Source organism: Lygodium microphyllum, chromosome 27 (genome assembly GCF_053477565.2).
Source record: "Lygodium microphyllum isolate KBCC chromosome 27, Lygodium_microphyllum_v1.1.10, whole genome shotgun sequence".
Lineage (NCBI taxonomy): Eukaryota > Viridiplantae > Streptophyta > Polypodiopsida > Schizaeales > Lygodiaceae > Lygodium > Lygodium microphyllum.
The window spans coordinates 11237739-11251098 of record NC_141161.1 but is presented as its reverse complement, the minus strand read 5'-3'; the positions used below and the strand labels follow the sequence as shown (position 1 = coordinate 11251098).

The 13360-nt window shown below is 40.6% G+C and overlaps 1 pseudogene across 1 annotated transcript in view; it reads left to right on the top strand.

Annotated features, from left to right (window-relative positions):
- LOC148012056 (uridine 5'-monophosphate synthase-like) overlaps positions 1 to 11461 on the top strand; it is a 37128-nt pseudogene extending 25667 nt beyond the window's left edge. The window contains exons 3-7 of the transcript XR_015689010.1: positions 2766 to 3584; positions 4105 to 4189; positions 4296 to 4404; positions 4700 to 4792; positions 8547 to 11461. The product of XR_015689010.1 is annotated as a uridine 5'-monophosphate synthase-like (transcript). The remainder of the gene's footprint in view (positions 1 to 2765; positions 3585 to 4104; positions 4190 to 4295; positions 4405 to 4699; positions 4793 to 8546) is intronic.
- The last annotated feature ends 1899 nt before the right edge of the window (positions 11462 to 13360 follow it).

Genomic DNA, 13360 nt, shown 5'->3' with positions numbered 1-13360 from the left:
GCTGTGCAGGGCTGACCCATGTCCTCTGTATATAAATATGCCATATCTCCTGTCTGATGACTCTGTTCCTCTCAGAGAGAGAGAGGGTGTAAGTGGGAGCCTGAGTATCATATAGAAGAGGTGGGAGTCTATCAATGTCCAGCCCATGTCTGTCAAACCAAGCTCTAGTCTGTGCATACCATGATGTGGTATCCCCCGCTCAAGCCATCTCCTGAGATGCCATATATGCTCTGTATGCAATGCGATCTCTGTCCATATCCTGAAATCTGTGTAGGAAGCAGACTGTCTGAAATAATGCCTCGACTAGCATGGGCGGTGTGGCAAGCTCTGCTCGCACAATGTCATGTGGGACTGAGGCCTTGCTGCGAATCAATCTAGATATCATGATTACCTGAGGTCTCTCCATCAATGTCCATACATAATCGGCAAGGCCTGGCCCCCATATAGCTGCTCCATACATCAGTGCTGGAGTGACTAGAGTATCAAAGAGCCACCCCTTGGTGCGGGGCTCTTGGAAATGTGCCTGATGACACTGTCGCTCCATAAGAGCCAATGCCGAGTATCCTCTAGTGAGGCGGTCACGAGCTGCCTGTGTCATCGAGAAAGTCCCTGAAGCTGCTGTAAAGGTGACTCCCAAATATACATATGATCCAGTGACCTCAATACTCCCTTTTACTGCCATGAAAATAGAGAGAGAGAGAGAGAGAGGGAGAGAAAGAAAGAAAGAAAGAAAGTTATATTAACGTCTTCTAAAGACCAAAACTGGCCTATGAGACAAACTGTGATACAACTGATGAGGTCCACCTATCCAAAAGAAAAGTGGTGAATGAAAAGCTAAAAACTAGAGACTGAAAATACGGTGCTGTGAGTGTGATAAGTGTCGTGTATGTGTATGTGCGTATGTAGCTCTGGTACTCCAGATAATGGCTACAAAGGGGGAACAAATGTTGGCTGTGATAGGGGAACAACTGTCGGCTGTGATAAAGTGGTGCGATGTGTATATGTAAGAGATGTAGGGAGATATACTATCCTGGGATGTAGTAGCAGTCGTCCTCGGGGGGGTCACCTTATAGAACATGTAATATACCACGTGAGTTCAAAAGAAAGGGTATTTTTATTATGTTGACTTACAGTTTTCCAAAAACAGAAGGGGTTTATAAATGCACCTCATGTAAAATTTACATTAGGGGTCTTTTTAATTAAAAATTTTCAGAAGCATACTTTTTTAGGGAGACAGGGGGGGGGAAGGGGGGGGGGGGAGAGGGGTGTGTGGGGTGGTAAGGGGATGGATGGAGGGAAGATGGGGGAGGGGAATCAATACTAAAGGCATATATATTCTCATGAGACAAATATTTACAACTAGCATGTGGGAGGGGGGGGATTCTATCATAGCTTTTCATCAATATGAATTTACCTTGTGTTCACATTAAAATCCAGAAAACTTCCAAGTTTGAGGATTATAGGCAACATAGGTGCTTTTGTTGGGTGAGGCAAAGCATTCATAGTTGTTCCCTCTCCTTGCAATTTTATTAGCATTGCCCTTTAGGGCATATGCTAGTAAAATGGTGTGTGGCAAGGTAGTGCATGGCTCCAAAAAATTAGACACACTTTATTCAAGTTAAGTGGCTCACTATCTTGAGTAAAGTGGCCCACTTTATGAATTATGAGTTGTGGATCTTGGAAAAAAAGAGTCCTTAAAATTAGGCATTGGCTACATCAAGGTAGATTAGAAGTATTGGGGGAGGGCAATCAAGAGGTTTCTCAACTCACTCAACCTTGTAAACTATCATGGATAGTGGTCAAAATAGAAGTGGTACAATGGTATAGTAGTAAATCACATCTTAGTATGGATAGCACCCCCCTCTTTGCATAGAAGGCAAGAAGATCATCCAATCATTGTCTTCCACTCATGTTAAGAAGCCACATTTGTAGAATCTAGGCTCAATGATTACGGTTTTTGCAATGAAGATGTCATTGTGCATGATTTTCTTGTTTCTCTTATTGATGCCAAGGAAGATAATGCAGCTACTAAGTTGGATTTTCATCACTTTAGACATCGGCATATTGCCTATATCTTGTAATGGAGTATATCACCTAAATATTGGATCAAATTCATAATCTTCTTCTTCACAGTCATCATCTTCCCCCAAGCGTGCTTTCTCTAGAACATTCCAAATTGACAAGTAGGAAAAGGAGACAAATACAATACAAGTCAACTTTATCCATTGGGCTTGCTTTAGAAACAAGGCACTTAATGGTTTTTGTGAATTTTTTCTCAGTGAAAATTCTTGAATCCCTGCTCAAAACAAATGCTAGGGCTTCCATACGGAGGAAGAAGTAGACCAGAAACTATAGCTTGAGGAGTGTTCACCAAAAATCCAAGATTTAATGTAAAGTGAATTGCAAAATTTTCAAAAATACCCTCAAATTTTAAAGAAGAAGGTTTTAAAACTTGAACCCTTGAAAATTTTTAGTTATAAAAATGAAAAAATACATGTAATTTGATTCAAGAATCCTTCCAAAGTTATAATTTAAAGGTTTTTGTATTTGCTACCAAAAGTATTCATCATGAACACTGAGACTGGGATATTTTGCTACTTGTGACAATTCATGAATAGAACTAACAAAAATTCTTTCATAATTTAAATAATTTTGCTAGTTAAAATGTGGTTGCATAATGCTGTGTGTTACAAATAACGTAACCTTAAAGCTACAAGGATATACTCAAAGTATCGAAATCTAATTGTTTGACATTATTTGTTGAGCTAACGTTGAGAGAGCGAGCGAGCCGCCCTGGACGATCTCCGAGCTCGACAAGCTTGTCCCAGCTCTTCATGAGGCCGAGGCAATCAAATTCAGGAGCTTCAAGCTCAAGAGCGGCATCACCTCCCCCATATACATCGACCTCCATGTCATCGTCTCCTTCCCTGCCTTGCTCGCGCAGAGGTCGCACAGGCCATCTGGTGCACCGTCTCCTCCCTCTGCTTCGACGTCATCTGTGGTGTCCCCTACACCCTACTCCCCATTACCACCGCCATCTCCCTCGCCCGAGCCGTTCCCATGGTCTTGCACCAGAAGGAGGTCAAGGACTACGGCACATGCAAGTCCATCGAGGGCGTCTTCTACCCTGGCCAGTCCTTGCTAGTCCTTGAGGACCTCGTCACCAGCGGCGCCTCTATCCTCAAGATTGTCGCTCCGCTCACTAATGTCTCACCGATGCTGTTGTGCTGATGGACCAACAGTAGGGGGGGCTGTGCAACCCTGCACCAGAAGGCTTGAAGCTTCATGCTGCACTCGAGCTGACTTAGATGGTGGAGGTGCTCGTGCAGCATGGAAAGCTAAAGGAAGATGTGGCTGCCTCTGTGCAACAGTTTTTGGCAAAGAATCAGACTTCCTTGTGAGGTCTAGCACAAGGGCAGGTTCCCCATCCTCCTAAGAGCAGGATGTCTTACAGCCAATGTGCTCTTCTTGCACAGAACGCAACAGCAAAGAGACGTTTTGAGCTCATGGAGAGAAAGAAGAGAAACTTGTCATTGGCTGCAGATGTGAACACAACAGAAGAGCTGTTGGCTATTTCTGAAAAGGTATGTATAAGCTTTTTCATCAAGATGAGGGTGGCAACTTCTTGTCTTCTGTCTAATGCTATGGCCTATTTATATGCCCCTCTCCACTCACTTAGTATTGTTGTATTGGATTACATCCACCTAGAGAGAGGGAGACTGAATGCACTGCTAGTCATCACACATGTTGGTATTTCTGTAGCACTGTACTGTACATCTGATTCTTTCATTTATGGATCCTATTGCCCATTCATCGTTCTCTTTTGAGTTCTTGTTCTTCACTATTTTCATGATTTGTCTTTTATCACTTCCGTTCATTTGTGCATTCTCACATGGTATAAAAAATGACTGTTGTTGCTGCTGTATTTACACTGATTACATGTCTGCAATCTTTGCATTTGCTGCTTCCGAACCTGCTTCATGTTGGGTGACCTGTTTGGCTGCTAATCTGAGTTGACATAACCTGCATTTTCTACTGTGGAGCTTCTTCTACAGCTGCATGACATCATTCCTGAATCATGCAACCTGTTTTCTAATGTTATAGATGGCTGCACCTTGTGTTTTTGCTGCTACACCTGTTGTGGAGGGCTGGGACTGCTTTGCAAAGGCTGATTACAATGTTGCATGTGGTTGTGATCCCTCACTACTCCATTGTTTGGGTTGGTATGTGTGCTTTTTTGATTGTTTGTGTGAGATTGAACTGCGAGCTAACTGTTGAATTCTTGTGTTGTTCAGGATGATTGACCTGAAGTCCCCCATGTTTCTCTCTCTATTCTCTGTTCAGTTAGAACGACAGTGAGATTTGATGGTATAACTTAACCAATAACACAAGCAATCGATCAACGTGAGCTTTTCTGTCCTTTACATTGATTTCAAGTTACATCATTGGAAAACATAGCAGTTCAAGGAAAAACAAAATGTGTGCCTTTTAATTGTTCCTTGGAACTTAAATATACCAACACTTCAAGTCCAAGACCTTCTTGATGCAATAATTTGCTCCACATGAGTACAATCATCTAGCCAAAGAGGAGCATTTCTTCAATGAGCTATTTGATTGGACCTGAGTGTGTGGTACAATTGAAGCCATCTTTACATGTCTTGGTTGTATATATTTATCTGGTGGATGTTGTCATGTGCAGGTTATGTGAGTTTACTATTGTAAAGGCCTTGGTTAGGAACATCACCACAATATTTGATCAAGGCAGTTGCAGTACAAGTTATGAGAGACTCAGGTATTCACCATCACTTGCCAAATATGTAATTAGTAGGCCCACCTCTTAACTACGGGCAGCAAAAGACCACAGCTAGGCTGCGCGAAGATAGTTGTCTGTGCATTAGTTAGTCAAGTGCATCTATGTCTAGTAGGTGCATTTTTTGCATCTAGAAAAGATGAGGCTGTCTAATAGACTACTCACTTTTCTAGATGCAAAAAATGCACCTACTATAGTGGTTGCACTTTTTGCATCTATGTCTAGTAGGCTGCTCATTGGAGTGCTTGCCAAAGCAGCCATTGGACAGACTCCAGAGTTAAAATATTATGTCAAAGGGATATTGGAGAACGTCAAATTCTTCATAGTGCTGTTTGGTATTATAGAACACCAAGAAATCATAGGTTCAAAGGGGTGTTGAAGGGGGAGTCTCAAAGTATTGTGATCATCCATCATTCGTATGTGGATTATTGAACTTGTTTTCCTCTTTGTGGTGTCTTGGGCTTGAGATGTGAACATTGCTTGACCTATTTCAGCTTGTGCAAGGCTAGGATTTTGGCGCAATCTAGACAAACTTGTACTTAGAACCATCTTTTTAACTTGGATCACAATTCAATTGTTATGTTTGGGGTCTTTTAGATGCTAAATATTTTACTTGCAAAGTCTATTTGGATTCTTGAGTAGAAAGTTCAAAAGATTATCAATCTTGTTGTGAGAAGGGTCACTTGTAAGGAAATGCTAGGGCAATAGAGAAGGCACAATTTGTTTGAGGCATATGGCAATACAATCCAACATATTTTGTAGAAAAGGATCATAGGATGTAGGTATCAAAATTGTTGTGAGAGTGCATAATGGAAAGGAAAGTGAACTTGGAGAGAATAGAGGAGGCTTGAAAGAAATTTAAGAGTCATAAGTAATAAATTAACAAAAATTTGAATGACAAGGTTGCAATAGTTAGCCCCAACATGCAGCTCTAAGCATTTGTGTGGGTGCTAGAGGGGGATGAGATAGAATGAGGAGGGCTGGCTGAATGAAGAGTGGATGATGGATCAGTGGAGTGAGGGGGCAAGCTACCTATAAATGGGCAAGTTGTAGTCTCAACTAGTATACCAATCGACTAGGCCCAAAATATTGGCACCTAGGTGAGCTTGCCCATTGACAAAGTGGCCATCACGATAGAAATGAAAAGTATTGGTGCAACTTCCAATAAAGCTTTTGGGACACAAAAGATGATAGACAAACAGAATTCTAGAGCTTCAAATATCCTTGTTTGACTTAAGCTCGGGCTCATAGGTAGGAGATGATGAGACATGATAGACATGATTGCTAATATCCCCTCTTAGATCCTAGATGTGGTGGGAGGCCAAAGAAGATGGAATAGATCCAAGGGTGGTAGGAGTGCCACTATCGATGAAGTCCATCAATGATGAATGTCAACCAAGGAGTAAAAGAACAATAGGGACAAAGGGCCATGGAATAGGCATGCAAGCGGTACGGGATGGTATCTTGATGATGAAGGAAAGAGACCGTCACATGAAGAAAAGGCTTGTGGAGGATTGTAATCCTTGAAGAAGTTCCTCACAATCTTGGGTATCCCTCTCTACTACACAAAGGCTAGGGAATCTAGAGTTGCATCTTTGATATTGTTCCCCTTTGAAAGGGATGGGGGTACGAGGAAACAACCAAAAGATATGGTGGGGGTGGGGTAGAATCTGTTGATGGATGGTACACAAATGGGAATGAAGGGGGCAACGGGAAACTACCTCAGAGGGCCCTTTACAAGAAGGGGCGTGGAGCCTATACAACTACAAATCCTATCAACTTGTCATAAGAATGGCCCTTGAAGAAGAATCTGTAGTGAGTATGGCTTGCTTGGTGAAGACAACTTAAGTACCTAGTCTAGTAAGGCCATGGATTGAGAGAAGATGAAAGCCTAAGTTGAAAACATGTAGGATTTTCAAAATGGAGCTTGAAGATAGATGGTTGGGCAAAGGTGAGGGTATTTTTTCCAACACTTCTTTTGAAGGTGTGAGGTCTTCCCATAGTGTGGATACTTCGAATACCCATTGTGGCTCCCCTTTGTATTTGTATCAGAGTCAGAAGATTACTTTGATTTCTTGGACCTCTTCTTCCCTTCCTTTTGCTTGCCTTGTCCTTGTCAAGAAAAATGATGGGATGGCATGCACTCATACCATATTAGGGAGATAGTAGGGATCGCGGGGAGAAACACAGAATGTACGGCAAACACTAAGATTTAAATCTAAGGGTCAATAAAGGTTGGGGAGTACTCCAAGTTGCAAATGGCCTAGGCAAGCTAATTATGGATGGGCACATTTAATTTTGGGCTGAAATTAATTTTCTAAATGATTTAAATCTAAAAATTAATTAGTGGCTGGATAATGCTAGAAAATGGGTTTAGAAGGCTGCTACTGTGAGAGTGCTTACGACTACAAAGCCCATAGCATCATACAATTTGCTCAACACTTCTTGATCATTCCAATATCTCATCATGGCTATAGGTTTCCTTGGTTTAATCTCTCTAGAATAGGCTTCAAGTTTCTCAGCCATGGTCATAAACTGAGGATTCTACATTACTTGTTACATTACATCGAAGTATTGTTGTGTGTCTAGCTGTGGGATACCGCTTGAACCAGCACTTTGAACACCGTGTTGCAACTATTTGGCCATATATTGTCTGTTCATTAGGTTCTTGGTGATGTAACATGCTCTGTGGTTTTGTCGACCTTTGCCAGGCGATCTTGAAATGCAGAAGTGCTGTAGCTAATGAGTGACCTCATGCCACAATAGAATACGAGTGAACTACTGGATTATACGAAAATAATATGGCCTCTCAGACTGTATAGTCAGGCAACTTCATCAGGATTTGTGATAACAATCGCATGAGCCTTTTCTTGAAGCAGCTCGTCCTCATTTGTGTTAGTGAAATGACCAGCAAACTATAGTGGGTGAAGAGAGACTGGATTAGGTCGATCTTCCCAAATTTCCTTGCAAAGGCTCAGTTGAGTGGAAGCTAGCTTAATTCATGAAAGATCCTCAATTCGGTCAAGCTTATCAAAGTCTTATTCTTCTCAACAAATGGATCATGCTTTCTACCATTATTAGGGAGGTTGAAGACAAGGAAATGTGACTATTGATTAATGCAGTATACACTATTAATAGGCAGTAAAATAGACTGAGGATAGCTCCATTATCCTTGAAATTGTTGCTTGAGGTTTCAAGGGCTCCATAATCTCCATCGTTAGCTTTATTTTAAGCTCCAAAGGCTTAATAAGGTAGTTGCAGCTTCTGGAATCAAATGGAACAGATCTAAGGACTTTTGTCTAGTTTAATGGGCCAAATGGAGAGAACCTCGGGGGGGTCATCCTAGTACTTGATAGGGAATCGAGCTGCAGTCTTTTGGATGGACACTAGAATTAGCTTAGAAAGATTCTGTGAGAGCTAAGCATTGTTGTATGACAAGAGACTTTGGAAATATATGAAAAGATCAAGAGAGTTGAAAAGATCAATGTTAGTCACATTTCTCATCAGTATATCTAAAGAAAATGTATTCCAATCAATGAACAGGAAGAAAGTTCATGCATCCATATAGCACAAGTGTCAAACAATGTGATTTGCAAAGCACTATCCTAGGTTCTAGAACTGGTGAATAATACACATGCACCCTCTAAGAAGCTCAGCAAGAGTTTTGTCAGTAGGGTTCAGCAACAACTCACATGATCATCAGCTCCACTCAGTGCATTTTGTGTTGATTATGCAGGCTCAGCAACAGTTTCGTTAGCAAGCTAGAAGAAACAGTGGAGACAGAAAAGTCTATGAAATTTGAATGCTTCCAGTGTATGGCATTGTGGCAAGAAGGATGGGGATATTGGATTCGGTAGCAAGTTGTACTCTCCAATGGGCATATGTAATGTAGGGGTGAAAATGCAACGAATGTATAATGCAATCTATTTCAGCCCTACACTTAGAAGGATTTTGTACTTTGGAGTATGCAGTGGTATTGACAGGACATATATGTTCATTGGCATTCTTATGGTCACCTACAAGCAAGATTTGCTTTAGTTTTGGATTTGCAGAGGCTATTTTCACTTACCATAGTAACCTACAACTGTTCCCTATTCTCTTCAGTGGTTTGGTATTGGGTATTGGCTCAAATTTGGATGAGAAGTACCAAAAACACTCAAACAGGGCAAAACAGGGTGCTGTCTACTATAGACAGACCTAGAGAATCATTTCCAGAATGGGGTGTAGGTACAAAATAATGCAAAACAGGACTCTTAATTGAAGGTAGACATTGTGTGCTTCGAGTGAAGCCATCAAACACCTCGTTCCGATCAGTATTTCTCAAGTTATGGCCAAAACAATGCAACTAGTTACTTGGGACAGACATAGTAAATCATTTCCAGAATGGGGTATTGAAATATTTTAATGTGAACCAAGAATTTTAATTGATACTAGACATCGTGGGCTTCGAGCAGAGCCATCAAGCACCTCATTTGGATCAGTATTTCTCAAGATATGGCCCAAACTATGCAACTAGGTACCCGGGACAGCTTATCTACATGGGACAGTTTAGTGAAGGATGTCAGGGAAATGAAGTTAGAGGTTGAAAACCTTGTGTCTCTTGTTGATAAAGGTGTTGGACTAGCATCTATGAGTCAGCATACTCATGCTTTTGGATATAATGCTTATGGTTATGCTTCCTATGATGCTCCAGCTCATTGTCATGACAGTTTTGGATCTCCTATTTCTTCCTTCACTAGTGGGAAATATTTTAGCAATTCTGGGGGATACTATGGTCATGATAATGCGTGCCAAAATGAGCCCTTCTCGAATGGTTCTTGATAACCGCAAGATGTTCTTATTCATGATAATCACTATCATGAGAGTTGTGTTTGTATCATCCCTTATTATCAAAGCAATGTCTATGAGTAGAGGCACGATGTTTTAGAGCAGCGGCAAAGTCATTATGGTGGATCTTATCCATATGGTGATTATGCTTCATGCATTGAAGAAAGGAAGTATTCACATGATGTTGGTCAGCAAATTAATGATTATGATCAAGGGGGATATATATGCAGTCCAACATACTTGGAAAACGAGCACTCTTATGACAGATTTTCTTATGTACCATCTTCTTTTGAGAATGATCATGGTGGCCATATCTATGATGGCTATGTTAAAAAATCACATACGTATTCTTCTTCTTGCCATGAAGTTGGACAATACTCTCATGGTTTTGAACAACGGCAAGGTTCTTTTGGGCAGCCATAGTTACTTAATGACTATGTTTCTTCTTCAAGACCATACTCAAATGCTTTTGGACAGCGTACTTATGATAGTGCTTACAGAAATGCCTATAGCTATGATCATCATTATACATATGCATGCACTGGTTATGATTGCTCCAATGGATAGCATCTTAATGGGAATCAGGCTACTCTCTCTCAGCCATATGTAGTAGAGAATGGACAGAACCATACATCATTTAATGCAGGGATGTGTTCCATACTAATTGATGTTGATCATGCATATGGAGATGAGTTGAAAGCTGAAGGAGTGGGCAGCATTGAAGAAAATGAAGAATATGAAGTACATGATAGCTTACAAAATGAAGAAGAAGATGAAGAAGAGGACAATGCAGTAAATGAGGAACAAGATTATGATCAAGAAGGGGATCAAGGAAAAGAAGATGACATTGAAGACACTCAAGATCCTTTTGTCTTTCAAGAAGCATATGATAGTGACAGTCTTGTAGATCTTGTGGTGCCTCATGTGCATCATCATGCTTATCAGTCTATTGATGATGATGATCTCTACTATCACGGTACACACATGTTTGATGAGAATGATGGTGATATTGATGACTCTGAGGTATATGGGGCTAATTATGCAGATTATGGGCAGGACTCTTCTTATCCTTTTGACCCAGGTGGTGGTCAATATTGTGCTGACAGTTTTGATGCTGGTTTTCCTACCCTAGATGGCTATTATGATGGGATACCCTTTGATCCGGGTGAGGATCAGGTTCATTGGGCTTGCTATAGATGACTATTACTTTGGAAATCGTATGATCCGAGTTGATTTTGGGAGAATTTCATGTGGTTGGAGACAGGGGACAATTTGCTATATTAATTTTCTGTGAGAAAATTAATCAGTATAACTTCATTAAACATGGCAAGTTTTGTTATGGGCTGATAGCTTATGTTATGAACTTTGTTTCTAGTGTTCATACGCCCCGTTTGGATACTCCTATTGAAAGTTATGATCATTTTTCTACATCTACCCTATTCAGCCCAAATTTACTGTTTCATGGCAGATCTCCTATCCTATGAAGACCATTTGTTGAAGATCCACTTTTGGAGTTTGTCATGAGTTTTGTATTCTATATTCTCTCCTATTACATGTATCCATCCTTGTATTCATTATAATTTCAGCTTTGAGGACAAAGCTTTTCTAGGAGGGGATGGTTTGTAATGTAGGAAAATTTTCCATGTATCAAGGATACCATTACAACCATAAAATGGGCTGACATATGTAAATATACCCTATAATTAGAGGATTAGGGTTAGCTAGGTTTGGCTAGGGCTAGCTATAAAATGTGAGGCTAGCCAAATGTAGCATCATCTTTGGATCATTTAGAGAATTAATGTTTTGGTAACTTTCTTGTACTTCTTTCCTAGTTTAGCTATGGTTACCAGCCATGATTAATGCAGATTAGTTTCTTTCCTTTCAATTTGTATTGTTGGTTTCTTGTTGATCATCCATGGTTGGTCATGGATCTAGGCCAATTTAGGCTAAGCTAGTTTAGCTTCATTACAGTTATTGAGTGGAATGGCACTTGGGACCTTGTGCCTAGGCATGTTCATGGGAAGGTGATTGGTGTTAAATGGGTCTTTAAGACCAAATACCACAGTGGTGGCACTTTGGATAAGCACAAAGCGCGGCTCGTTGCAAAGGGCTTTGCATAGCGGCTAAGAGTGGATTTCCATAACACCTTTGCACCTATAGCTAGGATGGCTACCATTAGGGCGGTTCTTGCCTTAGCTAGCCATAGTAGATGGCCGATTTATCAGCTTGATGTGAAGTCTACCCTTCTCAATTGCAATTTGAAGGAGGAGATCTATGTTGAGCAGTCTTTAGGCTTTTCCATCATCAAGTGGACATGTGTATAGGTTGAAGGCCCTTTACGGCCTCAAATAGGCTCCATGTGCTTAGAATGAGAAGATATACTCGTTTCTCCAAGGGAAGTTGGGGTATTGACATTCCTCTTCCGATCTCTAGTTGTATATCCACACCTTAGTTGGAGAGCATGTGTTGTTCATGCTTTATGTGGATGATTTTATCTTGATAGGTAACATGTCTAGAAGGTCGCATAGGCACTACATGAGGTGTTCGAGATGATGGATATCGGTCTTCTCCATTTCTTTTAGGTCATAAGATTTACTAGACTCCAAGGGGGTTTTCATCTCCTAGTAGCTATATGTGTAAGAGCTTTTGGCCACATTTGAGATAGATGGATGTAAGGCCATTTCTAATCCTATGGATCCAAACTAGAAAGCTATGGCCTATGCAAATTCACTAATGGTGGATGCTTCCCTCTATAGGCAGTTGATTGGGTCCTTGATTTGGCTTCTTAACACTTGGGTTGATTTATGCTTTCCTGTAGGTTTGTTGGCTAGGTTAATCAGTGAACCCAAGGTGGTTCATTGGAAGCTTGCTATGAGGATTTTGTAGTTCTCGAGGGGGGCGTTTGATCTTGTACTCATTATCCAAAGGGTATTGAAGATTTGCCTTTGGTTCTTACGGGTCGGATGGATTCAAATTGGGTTGGAGATGTTGACCAATGGAGGTCAACCAAGTGTTATCTCTTGGAGTGGCAAAAAGTAGCCCACAATTGCCCGTTGTTTCAGAAAGGTGGAGTATAGAGTAGTCTTCTACTGTATGTGATTCAGTGTCAAGATGTGTGATGATGCAGAGAGAGAGTAGGGTTTGCGGACATAGTGTGTGTACAATAAACACCAAGAGAGAAGAGAAACTCAGAAATACAATAAGAACATGGTGATGTACACTAAATCATGCTATGAGAAGAAAAATTGATACAACGGAGCGGAAGCTCTAAAGATGGCTAGTCGTAAAAGTAATGAAGTCAACATACTTATGTATTATTCTTTTTTATAGCATACAACATTTATCATACTACACAATCCAAATGTATAAGACATGCTTTGGACATGTGGATCTTGGAGTCTTTTGCGTATAGCTCTATGTTACAATGCTATTGTAAAAGTTTCATAATATTAACATCATGTTTGGATATCCATCTTGGATCATTGTGAGAATTCCATGGCTAAAATACTGTAGTATTATGTTTTAATTTGAATTGTACAGAAGGGACCATAAAAATGCACATTCGATTTGAATTTTAGATTTACAGAGGGGATATAACTATTGCCTTCAAAATTCACAAAAGGGGTATATAAAATAGTGAAAAAAATTTAAAAAGGGGTTTTTTAAGTATCCTTTGAACGCACGTTATATAGAGGGCTTCTATAAGGTGACCCCCCCGAGCAG